The following is a 15,046-nucleotide window of genomic DNA, read 5'->3' on the forward strand; positions in this document are numbered from 1 at the left end:
CTGTAAGTTGTGTTAACCCTATAACGCCAAACGTATCAGATGTTATACATGAGTTTTAAGTCCTCTACATCACAGGTTTCAAACGTGCGGCCCGGGGGCCAAATCCGGCCCGCCGAAGGGTCCAATCCGGCCCGTGGGATGAATTTGTGAAACATTGCAAAAATTACACTGAAGATATTAACAATCAATGGTGTTAAAACCATTTTAATTCAGGTTCCACATACAGACACATACAGTCCAATTAGATTTCAAGTGGGTCAGAACCAGTAAAATATTATCATAATAACCTATAAATAATGACAACCCCAAATTTTCTTTGTTTTTTTTGGTGTAAAAAAAGTTAAATTACATGAAAATGTTTATATTACTAAACTATACTTTTACAAAATGTGAATAACTTGAACAAATATGAACAAACGGAAATGTCTTAAGAAAAGTAAATGCAATTTTACCAGTATTCTTCTTGTTACTAAATGTTTTGTGCGATTGTAAATTGCACTTGTTTTTCTGAAGACAATTGAAGTTGTCCGTGTTATTCAGATTTTTAAGGAAACTTTGAGGACTTTAATCTGATCACAACAGAATTTTACTTTTTTCACTGTTATTATTTTACTGGTCCGGCCCACTTGAGAGAAATTCAGGCTGAATTTGGCCCCCGAACCAAAATGAGTTTGACACACCTGCTCTACATGATCAGGGTGATATTTTTGTTTTGAAAAACCTGATGTATACAATTAGATACATGTAATACACGGATAATCCACCAGGGGGGAGGAGTTCGTTCACCAGAGGCCTTTCCAGTGACACTACAAGACTGTCATTAATAAGGAAGGAGGCAGAACTTTGACAGTTTTGAAAAGGAATTACCAATTTGTTAGACATGTTTGTGTTATATTATGTTTTTATTTGTTTAAAAATAATATTTGAGCATTGAGACCTGATGTATCAAATATGACACAAAATTGAAACTCACATGGAAATTGATATTAACCCTTTCATGCATAGTGGTCACTCCAGTGGACAGTTCTTCTCCAGCTGTTCTCTTGTATATTAATGGGTTTTGTTGTTTTAGTTCCATATCAGCCGACACAGTGGACACTCATGCACCATCCCATAATACACTGACATTCAGACCATTACTGTAACTTTGCTGTTCTTGAGAAAACTGATCTGCACTAACATGTTTGAGTGTAAACCACTTGTTTTTTGTTAGACACAAAGGTATTTTTTGCATGTTATCTCCATGAAGTGAGTAACAACTAGTATTAGAAGATGTTAAAATGTGAGAAAACATCAGATATGCAGCATTGAAAAGGTTTTCATTTCATTCTTTTCATATGACTTTCTTACAGAACACTACATTACTGGACTTTAATCTCAGAATTCTGACTTTAATCTCAGAATTCTGACTTTTCTCCTCAAAACTCTGACTTTTAACTCAGAATTCTGACTTTTCTCCTCAGAATGCTGACTTTAATCTCAGAAGTCTGACTTTTTTCCTCAGAATTCTGACTTAACACTCAGAATTCTGACTTTTTTTTTCCTCAGAATTCTGACTTTTAACTCAGAAGTCTGACTTTTTTCCTCAGAATTCTGACTTTTAACTCAGAATTCTGACTTTTTTCCTCAGAATTCTGACTTTTTTCCTCAGAATTCTGACTTAACACTCAGAATTTTGACTTTTTCCCTCAGAATTCTGACTTTAATCTCAGAACTCTGACTTTTTTTCCTCCGAATTCTGACTTTTTTCCTCAGAATTCTGACTTACCACTCAGAATTCTGACTTTTTTCCTCAAAATTCTGATTTTAATCTCAGAATTCTGACTTTTTTTCCCCTCAGAATTCTGACCTTTTTCCTCAGAATTCTGACTTACCACTCAGAATTCTGACTTTTAACTCAGAATTCAGACTTTTTTTTTCATAATGATAATTAAAAATATACAGATATTGGACCTTATTTGAATTTATTGTATTTTTTTCCAGTGGCCATAATCCTCTTCTGTACTTTCTGATATTGGGTTTTAAACACACGTTTCTTTACTTCAAAAATTAAATTCATGAACGGTTTTGTAACTGTGAAAAAAAAAAATGATTGCATTATTTTTTTTCATGTTTAAGGAGGAATAAAAACACTCCAGAAAAAAATCTTTACTAAGGTTCTCATTATTTGTGCGTGAAAGGATTAAAAACATTATTTTTTTGGTTGTTCAGAAGGACCAATAAAGGCTCCAGTTTCAAAGAACTGGAATTTTCTGTCAATGAGTTAATGGTTCAGACTTTACAGGGTTAGTAATAAACTGAGATTGCACTTTTTTTTGTTTGTTTTGTTTTTTACACATTTTCATAATAGAATGTAACTTATGTGCACACTAAAACAGACTTTTATAATAATAATAATAATAATAATAATAATAATAATAATAATAATAATAATAACAATTATTATTATTATTATTATTATTATTATTATTATTATTATTATTATTATTATTATTATTATTATTTATGGATTAGTACGCCAATCATTTTACTGGTCTGGTCCACTTCAGATCCTATTGGGCTGCATTCGGCCCCCCTGGTCACCCCTGGTCTGGTTCATGCATATACTGTAAGTAGATAGACTGTAGACAAATTTGGAACACTCAAGAGATTACTGTGTCATGAATAGACTCATGACTCATCTGGCGCCCAGCTGATAGGATGACACATCCATCTTTAGTCAGCAATGACTTCATAATAAAAAGGTTCATTCCCTAGAGACGACTTGAAATAAACCTCAGAATCAAAGTTCGCAATCCTTGGGTGATTTGATGTTAATTCGATGGCACTGGTTGGCCCAGCCTGAGGAACCGTAAAAACCATTCCAGAAGCGCTGAAAAAATAATACCGCTTCTCCTCTGATCCTCGTGGGATGAGTGTGTTTGAGTAAAATGACCCTTTGCCTCTCCTCACCCCACATATCCTTGGGTGAAACAAGAAAAAAAAAGAAACAGACCTCGGATCCTTTGAGATCTAAAACCTTCTCGGCATAACCTGGAGGCTTTCTATATTTAGTTTGCCGTCTCAGATCTGGGTCTGGTGTTGAAGCAGAACCAACGTACGGATGCTGTGCAAAAAGCAGAGTGTTTTTTCTGAAAGACTGAAACTGTCAGTGATTTGAAGGCCAATATGTTATGACCTTTTCATTTTTCCTCTTTGAACATTATGCATTCAGAGATAAAATATTCACAAGATAAATAATTATTAGGTTTTAACTTTACCAGTTTGAAAGATGTTAATAAAACGTGCTATAATGTTAGTATGTGCACTGTGTGGCAGGAGGGTTTGTTAACATACAAACATGATGAGGATACCAATAGTGGAACCGCAAAAATACACAGAATTAATGCATTTGATCTAGGGATGCAAATTATCAATTCATTCATCAATCATTAGTTAGGTGACATTGTCAGTCAATTAACTAATTAATTAATTGGTAAGTGGTGACTTTCCTGTGAACCTGAATTTCTCTTTCGATAGGGTCTATAACAGGGATCTGTGAGTTTTATAATCTGAAGAGCCATTTTTGATTTGAAAAAGAAGAAAAAATGGGACCAGAGCCATAAAAAAAATATTTAAACTCATCTACATTTTACTATGATGGGGCTGTTCTTCTTGTGATTAGTTTATTTAAAACCCCTTTAGCCCTATCAGCCCACCCGTGGGCCGAAAAAATTATATTAATATTCATCTACTATAAAAATATAATAAATCAGGACAATGAATGTTTTTTTCAACTTTTGCTCAAAGTTTAGACCCTCATGTTAATAAAAGTACATCAAAAGTGTATTTTAGTGCAAACTTTAATGTTCAAACATGATTTTTAACCCTTTCATGCATGAATTATGAGAACCTTAATCAAAATTATTTCCTGAGTGTTTTTATTCCTCTTTAGGCATGAAAAAAACAATGTGATTGAAAAAATAAATAAATAAATAAATAAAATAAAATAAAAATAATTAAAAAAAAACAAAAAATATATTTAAAAAAATAATAATAATGAAAGAAAAATTCTTATGCCCCTATTTTTTATTAAGTTGAAAAAATATCCACTCAGCTGGACACCACACATTTAATTTTTGATGCACAGAAACATGAATTTGGTGATAAATTGTATGAAAACTATGGGGAGGGCTTGTGATTCTGGGGGTTTATGCTCAGGAGAGATCTAAATAATGTTACCAGTTCATGTCAGAAAAGATATGTAGTGTCGTAAAACTTTAATAAAGATGTGTAAAAAAAAACAAAAAACAACGAAAAGAACAACAAAATCCATGAATATACAAGACAAGAGAACAGCTGTAGAATAGCTGTCCACTGGAGTGATCGGTATGCATGAAAGGGTTAATCTTTGTGGGGTGAAATATACACTATTAAAAATCTCCGACACGAACAATTAATTTATGGATATCATCGTCAATCCAGCCGAAAAAAAAACAGGCGAGGATAAAAAATTCCAATTTCTCTTTTAGTTTGTTACAGTTTACTCAGGCATAGTCATAGATACAATATTTTAGACGATGGGAATAGATTCTGTGACGTCTCTAAATGTCCACAGACACCAAGAACATCCATATGAACCTTATTTTTGTGAAGTAATTCTTCATTTACTTTGGGTATGTCTTTTTAGGCGTTTTTCCCCCGAAAATATGGTCAGGGTTAAACAGGTTAACTATTTAACTTTGTATTTCCACTACGATAATGCAATAATATTTGGTGTATTTATGAAATTCTACAACTACAATAAAGAAAACATGAAAACATTCCAGATTTGTACAATTTTTTTATTTTTTTTTTAAATGTACACTATTTCCAAGCAAAATTCCATTGTGTAGTAGATAAAAAGCTCAACTTTCATATATATGGTCTGACTTTTAAACAGCCAAACTAACTGACTCTCTTGTATTAAATTTGGCAAGAAAATAATGTAGTGTGACATACATTTGGGTTTATATGCTGTCAAAAAATTATTTGATTCTGTGTGGCTATAGCCTGCACATTTTTACAGATGGACAATGTTAGAATTGATTTAGACCAATAACAATGTTAAAAAGTAATGGTTTCCGTTTGTTCATTTCAAAATGCTCCTTATATTTTTTGACAAAAGGAGCCAGAGAGAGAGGCTAAAGAGCCACATTTGGCCCAGGAGCCATAGGTGGCAGACCCCTGGTCTATAAGAATAAAAGCTAAATATTGTTTATATTCTTCATATTCCTTAATGACTGATTTATTGTACCATTAGGGATACAGTACAGGCAACGACATTTATAGAGTAGAACTGAATAAATTCTGCAGAGAAATTCAATAAAATAAATGGATCTGAAGAGGGGCAGTTTAGAAGAAATGGGCATTTCGGACTTTGGATCACTACCTGACATGACGGAGGGGGATTTCAGTACTGAGGAGGTTCACGCAGGGGACGCATCTCTGCCCCCCCCCCGATCCTGGACCAGACTGATACCGACCCTACAATGTCACTAAAACCATTCTAACTCATCAACACCACAATCCAGTTCGTGGCTACCCCAGACCCGGCGGCCTTCGGACAGGCGGACAGGGTGACTCCCCCCGATATTCACCCTCAGTGATGAAACCTAGAAGCCCCCTACTGTCCACACCACCAATACCACCGTGGAAAAGGGCAATTAACTGACAATTACTGTAATTTAATCGAGGAAATTCTTATTGACAATTAATTGATAGTCGATTAATAGTTTACATCTCTAACTTGGTCAGTTAGGTCAATAAATTCTGTTGTTGCCCCAGAGCTGTGGAACCAGTTGCCCCTAGATGTTAGACAGGCTCAGTCTCTGCCTGTCTTTAAATCATGTCTAAAAACAGACTTTTTGTCATTGGCTTCTAATCAATGAGTGAGATGTTTTTGGGGTTTTTTTGTTTTGTTTTTATATATATATATATATATATATATATATATATATATATATTTCTTGTTCTGTTTTTACCAGATTTTAATTTGTCTTTGTTTTTTATGATGGTTGTATTTTGTTGTTCTTAGCTCACTTTGCACCCTGTGTTATCACTGTTTTTACTTATTTATTTCCTTGTTTTATGATTCGTGTGCAGTGCTTTGGCCAGCTGTAAAGTTCTTCAAATGCTTCATAAATAAAGTTGGTATGGTATGGTATGGTATGGTATGGTATGGTATGGTATGGTATGGTGTGGTATGGTCACACAGTTAAAGTGGATGAAAAAAAAACATTTTATTGACGCTCCTTGGAGACATCTGAAACCATTAAACCTTCCACGCATCACTAATCAGCAGGCCCGGACTGGCTAATCAGGAGGACCGGGACAATTCCCGGTGGGCCGGTATAATATTTGGGCCGCGAGGGCCGGAGTTCACTTTAAATATGCATTTAATAATTTATTTATTTATTTATTTTTTGGGGGCCGGTGTTCAGTCATAGCACTGAGTTGACCACGTAATCTGCAGCCGCTGTTCCTGGGCCCCACCCCCTCTACTAGCAAACTGTTTGTTTTCTTCCTGTTTTTTTTGCGGACACACCGTGACCTGGTGTAACATCTCCTTGCATACGGTTAGTAGCTCTATACTGTAGCTGTGGAGCATATACGACCTGTGCTCTGTAGGCTATGTCGATGGTCAGCTGTGTTTGCTGTTTGAAACATGGAGAATAGAAAGAGCAAAGGTGGTGTAGAGAAGACAAGAATTAAAAAGAGGAAAGCTCTAGAAGCAAACGCAGCCAAATGTGACAAAATCGGCAACTTTTTCACAAAAACGACTTCCCGGTTGGAAACTAATAAGGACGACGAACCGGGTAAACCACCTTTCAAGTTAGTTAATTATCGAGTCAATGAATTGTGTGGCATTGTGGCGTGGAACATAACGTTATGTCATTTAAATAATAGTGTGATACGACACCCCATAACTGAGAAACTTTGTCTTGTAGCTCCTCAGATTCAGAAAGCAGATCCAGCAGCAGACAGCAGCCATGAGCCCACAAGTCCAGAGTGGGCAGGTAGGACTGCTCATAGAGGGAAGATTATTAGAATAAATAGGCTACAATGAACAGTATGGTGTAGGCCTGTTCAGTATGAAAGGTGCTCTGAGATGCTCCAGGATTCTGCACTACATGAATGAAACTGACACCAAGGCTTTGAAAATAGAAGATTTGTGCTGACAATTATGAGCATTTTTAAATGTGCTTTAGTGTCAGAAGTAAAGCCAGGAGCCAGTAGTGATGAGGGGATTGTTCCTGTCAGGATGGAAGGAAAAGGTGAGCTGTTGGAACAGACTGTGTCAACAAGCATTAGTCCTCCTAAAACCACTTTCTATACCCAAATGATAGTCCTGACCTATTTTATTTTTTATTATTACAAGTGAGACAGTAAATACACAAAGCCCACAACTGAAAGGCAATAGCATAAAGTAATATTAAATAAGCCTGCATATGTTGCCAATGTAAATATCTTAATTAGTTCAGTAAGTCCAAATGTCTGTAGATATTATTTTTTTATTGTGATACAGGTGCAGGAGAGTCTAGGGAAACTGGAGGAAGTGTGAAAGGGAGAGCAGAGTCTACTGATGACAGAGGAGCAGCTCAGCAGCACAACCCTGAACCACTAGGCACAAAGGAGACAAATGAAGAGGAGTCTGTTGTTAGCTTTGATTGCTTTGCTCACCCTCAGTCACAGGATACACATATTTTTTTCTTATCATCCTCATCAAACCCCTAATATCACTGTACCAAAAGTTTTCAATAGCATCGATGGAACAAACCGCAAGTAAGTTGTGATGGAAATCTTTTGTTGCAGAGGATACAAAAATAATAGTTATTAGAAAGTGCAGCAAGCTTTATTTTTATTTTTTTTTGAATTTTTAATATTTTTATACTTTCATTTCATTTCAAACATTTTAAAGGTTTGAAAAATGTTAACACTTATAAGAACAAAAATATAGATTCTGTTATTGTTGTGTTGTGAGGAATAATAATGTTGGAGATGTCGATGTGCACTCACTTTTGAAATAAATCCACATTGTGAAGCAACCTTTACTTGCGCTGAATTGGAAATATTTTAGAAAATACACTGAATTAGAAGGCTTTGTAGAACAGTGTGTAGACCTAACATGTAAGGTTATAATTGCATGATTTTAATAATAATCGGTCGTGATCTAAAGTGGGCCGGTCTGAGGTATGAAACTCCAGGGCTGAAAATGAGTGTCAGTCCGGCCCTGCTAATCAGATTGAAAATCTGTGCATAATTAAACATTTTTAGAAACAATAAATGCTGCAGAAAATCTTACTTTTCCTTCTACACCTTTTTTCCCTCTGCAGCTTAAAACAGCCGTGGAAAGGGGCAATTAACCACCAATTATTGTAATTTAATCGAGGAAATACTTGTCAACAATTAATTGATAGTCAATTAATTGTTTACATCCCTAATTTGGTCACTTAGGTCAATAAATTCTGTTGTTGCCCCAGAGCTGTGGAACCAGTTGCCACTAGATGTTAGACAGGCTCAGTCTCTGCCTGTCTGTTAATCACGTCTAAAAACGTATTTTTGTCTCGTTGGCTTTTAATCAATGAGTGAGATGTTTCGGGGGGGTTTTTTGTATTTTTTTTATATTTCTTGTGCTGTTTTTTACCAGGTTTTAATTTGTCTTTGTTTTTTATGATGGTTGTATTTTGTTGTTCTTAGCCTGCTTTGCACCCTGTGTTATCACTGTTTTTACTTATTTATTTCCTTGTTTTATGATTCGTGTGCAGTGCTTTGGCCAGCTGTAAAGTTCTTCAAATGCTTTATAAATAAAGTTGGTATGGTATGGTATGGTATGGTATGGTATGGTATGGTATGGTCACAAAGTTAAAGTGGATAAAGAAAAAAAAAAAACATTTTATTGATGCTCCTTGGAGACATCTGAAACCATTAAACCTTCCACACATCACTAATCAGATTGAAAATCTGTGCATAATTAAACATTTTTAGAAACAATAAATGCTGCAGAAAATCTTACTTTTCCTTCTACACCTTTTTTCCCTCTGCAGCTTAAAACAGCCGTGGAAAGGGGCAATTAACCACCAATTATTGTAATTTAATCGAGGAAATACTTGTCAACAATTAATTGATAGTCAATTAATTGTTTACATCCCTAATTTGGTCAGTTAGGTCAATAAATTCTGTTGTTGCCCCAGAGCTGTGGAACCAGTTGCCACTAGATGTTAGACAGGCTCAGTCTCTGCCTGTCTGTTAATCACGTCTAAAAACGTATTTTTGTCTCGTTGGCTTTTAATCAATGAGTTAGATGTTTCGGGGGGGTTTTTTGTATTTTTTTTATATTTCTTGTGCTGTTTTTTACCAGGTTTTAATTTGTCTTTGTTTTTTATGATGGTTGTATTTTGTTGTTCTTAGCCTGCTTTGCACCCTGTGTTATCACTGTTTTTACTTATTTATTTCCTTGTTTTATGATTCGTGTGCAGTGCTTTGGCCAGCTGTAAAGTTCTTCAAATGCTTTATAAATAAAGTTGGTATGGTATGGTATGGTATGGTATGGTATGGTATGGTATGGTATGGTATGGTATGGTATGGTCACAAAGTTAAAGTGGATAAAGAAAAAAAAAAAAACATTTTATTGATGCTCCTTGGAGACATCTGAAACCATTAAACCTTCCACACATCACTAATCAGATTGAAAATCTGTGCATAATTAAACATTTTTAGAAACAATAAATACTGCTGAAAATCTTACTTTTCCTTCTACACCTTTTTTCCCTCTGCAGCTTAAAACAGCTGTGGAAAGGGGCAATTAACTGACAATTATTGTAATTTAATCGAGGAAATACTTATCAACAATTAATTGATAGTCGATTAATAGTTTACATCCCTAACTTGGTCAGTTAGGTCAATAAATTCTGTTGTTGCCCCAGAGCTGTGGAACCAGTTGCCCCTAGATGTTAGACAGGCTCAGTCTCTGCCTGTCTGTTAATCACATCTAAAAACGTATTTTTGTCTCGTTGGCTTTTTCATCAATGAGTGAGATGTTTTTGGTTTTTTTGTTTGTTTGTTTTTTATATGTATAATTCTTGTGCTGTTTTTACCAAATTCTAATTTGTGTTTGTTTTTTATTATGGTTGTATTTTGTTGTTCTTAGCCTGCTTTGCACCCTGTGTTATCACTGTTTTTACTTATTTATTTCTTTGTTTTATGATTCGTGTACGGCACTTTGACCAGCTGTAAAGTTCTTTAAGTGCTTTATGAATAAAGTTTGTATGGTATGGTATGGTCACACAGTAAAAGTGGATAAAAAAACCAAAACATTTTATTGACGCTCCTTGGAGACATTTGAAACCATTAAACCTTCCACGCATCACTAATCAGATTGAAAATCTGTGTATAATTAAACATTTTTAGAAACAATAAATGCTGCTGAAAATGTCACTTTTCCTTCTACACCTTTTTTCCCTCTGCAGCTTAAAACAGCTGTGGAAAGGGGCAATTAACTGACAATTATTGTAATTTAATCGAGGAAATACTTATCAACAATTAATTGATAGTCGATTAATAGTTTACATCCCTAACTTGGTCAGTTAGGTCAATAAATTCTGTTGTTGCCCCAGAGCTGTGGAACCAGTTGCCCCTAGATGTTAGACAGGCTCAGTCTCTGCCTGTCTGTTAATCACATCTAAAAACGTATTTTTGTCTCGTTGGCTTTTTCATCAATGAGTGAGATGTTTTTGGTTTTTTTGTTTGTTTGTTTTTTATATGTATAATTCTTGTGCTGTTTTTACCAAATTCTAATTTGTGTTTGTTTTTTATTATGGTTGTATTTTGTTGTTCTTAGCCTGCTTTGCACCCTGTGTTATCACTGTTTTTACTTATTTATTTCTTTGTTTTATGATTCGTGTACGGCACTTTGACCAGCTGTAAAGTTCTTTAAGTGCTTTATGAATAAAGTTTGTATGGTATGGTATGGTCACACAGTAAAAGTGGATAAAAAAACCAAAACATTTTATTGACGCTCCTTGGAGACATTTGAAACCATTAAACCTTCCACGCATCACTAATCAGATTGAAAATCTGTGTATAATTAAACATTTTTAGAAACAATAAATGCTGCTGAAAATGTCACTTTTCCTTCTACACCTTTTTTCCCTCTGCAGCTTAAAACAGCCGTGGAAAATTGTTGCATCAGAGGCTGATATGTTTTCCACTGAGGAGTAATTACTGTCTTTCAAGAGCATGACTTTTAATTAAGTTCTTCTGAAGCTGCCATATCCTACAGAAACTACAAAACCACTTGAAGTTACTTGTGGAAAAAAAGGTCATCTGTTTTTCAACGCAGATCACGCGGACCTGTTCAGTGACAAACATTAATCCACTAATGGGTTCTGAAGAGTCTCACCATGGTAACTTCTACTTCAGTGTGATGCTGGGTGTCGTACGATGCTCCTCTGGTTTGATGGACTTTCTCCACATCAAACCATGCTCTTATTCATAGGATGTATGTGACGACAGGAACACTGATCTCAAGTAAATGGTACAAAAATGAACACAAAGGGAGCTCTAATAGATGAGTGTGACAATGCATTAAAATGTGTTTTTTTGTTAAGCTGCAATAAATCAGAAAAAAAAAAAAGTATATGACAGTTGGAGAGATATCAGCTATTGCAGAACACAATGAAAACGAGCATTGATGCTAGATGAGAGAAACATGAGGGATGGTCAAAAGGCTGTCGGGGTATGGATTTCATTTTGTTGTCATTTCCAACTTTTCATTTCCAACACACTGCCTCCCTTTCACATCAAACCTTTCACACTAAAACCATCTCTTTCCTTTCAGCGGCGGCGTCACTCGACACCCCCTGCTTTGCGATAGCCATGCAAAACTGAAACCATCTGTAGCTCCAGTAATGACGCAGATGACGGCAAAGGGAATGAGCAGGGCTTTGAAAGCCATCGCTTTGACTTTGGGCCCAGTTTAGTACCTATGATCCAGCTGCTCCTCATGGAGAACTGTAGCAGCTTTGAAATCTTAAATGAGGACTAGAAATGCACTCTGGATGTGATCTTCTCATCTGTAATACATCTGCCTCTCTATGTATCGTATCTGCGCGAGTAGTTAGTACCAATCATTATCTATTGACTATTACTGTATGAGACAAGATTTGATTTACACCAATAGTTGTTCTAAAATAGGACTAGGAATGGGTATGGTAAGCATGTTATTGATACTGTTTAGTAATTCAACTTCTTTTTTCAGGTTAAGGTTACTATTCAAATGAGAACAGAATTATTTAATTTGTATGTGCGCAGTGAGGCACCTTAAATGCTGAGATGGACCATGTTTACACTGATTGGCCTACATAGGATCGTATAATTGCAGTTTTTATCTCGAGGTAATGTTTGTTTGTTTGTTGTCTGTTTTGTTCTTTGTTGTGTTTGTTTTATCTTGCTTTTATACGTTACTGTCACCTAGGCTATTGACTTCATATCCTTTTACATACAAAGGTGTGTTGTATACATGTAACCTGTGACTGAAAAAAGGCAATAAAATAAGTTGTGAAAAAAAAATAAAAAATTAATTTGCGTAATTCATTTAATATATATATTTTATTATTTTTAAATGCAAAATCACTGTTTTGGACAAATAGATTCTGACTGTGTTATGATACTAATCAGACTCAGCTTTATTGTCGTTCAATCAATGGTACATGATAGAAGGACATAGAGTTACCCAGGTATCGTTTTTGTAGCATGAAATGACAAGAATATAAACTATAGATATACAAAGAGTAAATGGAGTAGAATAAAAACTGCCATAAAATTTGCAAAAAATATTAAAAATAATAAAGTAACTTCTTAATATGTACAAAATGACAGTACGCAGCAGCCGCCATTTACCCAGGTCTAGTTTTTGAAATTTTGAAGTTTTTAAAATAATAATATATAAAAAACAGTGGCAGCTGCTCGTCTTTCAGACAGGGGAAGCTCATTGTCGGCTTACATAAAAAAAAAAGTCAAGTTATTTAAACATACATTCGGCCCTCCGTTCCTTTTTAAGAAAATGGTCAGTGACCTTATCGTACCAAGTAGGCGTCTTTTCCAGGGACTGGACCAGTGTCCTCTGAATGTCCAGCAGAGCTGGGCTGCTTAGATTGCCTTGGCCCATTGTGTTGTGGGTGTAAGACTTCAGCCTTTTTAAACTAGAGAAGCTCCTTTCACTCCGACCTAGGAGACAGTTTGATTGATTTAACTATCTACATAACAATATTAAACTCGAACAAGAAATGATTAACTTATGTAACTGAAACAAGAAAACGCTGAAATTATGTTAAATTGAAACAAGGAAGTACAATGAGTGTGTTTTATTTACAGTGCAAGAAACGAACAAGTAATTTCGTAGTGGTTTCTCTCCTGATTTCACAGCAGAATGCGTGACGGTATTAACCTGAACTGTGTCAGTGAAGGAGGAGATCTGAAAACAGCTGTCAATCAAATGGGATTCAGCCTTTCGACTGATCCTCCAATCAGCACGTGGGATTCTGGCGTCCGGCCCGGCCAAGCTCCGCCCACAGCTCCATTCACCCCCAGAGACGCCCGGCGTCCGGGGGCAGGACAACATCGTGGCATTTATCCAATTACCGTCCAGTTTTGAGGCAATGAAAAAAACTGTTCCACTTAGTCCCATTGAAGTGCATGGACGCTGAGAGTCTACGGACAAATGCACTGAGCAGAGATCGAATGAGAAAACAGTACAACGGGAATGGATGAGAAGTGAACAACATGGCATCTGTTGATTTGTGATAAAGCTGATTCTGAACAAACTCATCTTTGAGATGAATGTGTTCTAACACATTTGTAGTCGATGAAATGTCAACACAACCGTAAATATTTAACCATTTAATTTTTGTAATTTAGGGGAAGCTGGGCTTCCCTTGCAGTCTGTGAGAAATCACCACTGATAAAAAGTAAAGAGCAGAATAAAAACTATCATAAAATATGCAAATAATAATAATAAAACGATAGATACACAGACCGACCTATCTATCTATCTATCTATCTATCTATCTATCTATCTATTGTTATCATTTGCATATGTTATGACAGTTTTTATTCTACTCTTTACTTTTTATATATTTTTATTTTATATTTTATCCTTTTATCTTCTCGTGCTACAAAAACTAGACCAGACCAGTACTGTGTCATTTTGTACATATTAAGAAGTTACTTTATTATTATTATTTTTTTTTATCTGTTTGTCTGTCTAACAAAGTAAGTTCTTAATATGTCAAAAATTACACAGTACGCAGCAGCTGCCATCTTGATCCATATAATGTGAATGAAATGTCAGAAATAGGCTTTACTTACAGCAAAGGAAAATATTTTGTCACATATCGTTTTTTAAGTGTATGCAGGACTTTTTCCACATTAGTATTTTGACAGTGTTGTAGTTGACCCATAATGTCCACATCTCTAAATCTGACATCTAACGATGCTCTGATCATATCATATTAAAGTTATGAATGGACCCATAGTGGGAAAAAAAGAAGTCACTTTTAATTTCCAAGGTGGACTTTAGCATAGCATACATTTATTTATTTATTTATTTATTTGACGGGACAATGCAGTCAAACATAGTTACAATTTTACTCTACTCTATATGCAGTGGCGCAGAAAAGGTCCCCTGGGGTCCCAAGCAACAAAAAAAAAAAAAAAAAATATATATATATATGTACATATACACACACACACACACACACACAGGTGGGGGAGGGGCAATTTGGACTCAGGGGGCCCCTTCAGAGAATTTGAGACAGCTAGTTGTTACTGCAACTTCTCACTGCCGCTGTGTAGTGAACTTACTCTTTAGACTGTTTGTGTCAAGTCTGTTGGTCCTTTAGGGGCCCCTGCTGGCTTAGGGGCCCCAAGCAGCTGCCTGCCTTGCCTAATGGCAAGCAGCACCACTGTCTATATGTGATGCATGTACAGTTTATAGCTAGTACTAATTGTCAACTCCAGTCCCCGGTTG

This window comes from Sphaeramia orbicularis, chromosome 20, assembly GCF_902148855.1.
Source record: "Sphaeramia orbicularis chromosome 20, fSphaOr1.1, whole genome shotgun sequence".
Taxonomy (NCBI): Eukaryota; Metazoa; Chordata; class Actinopteri; order Kurtiformes; family Apogonidae; genus Sphaeramia; species Sphaeramia orbicularis.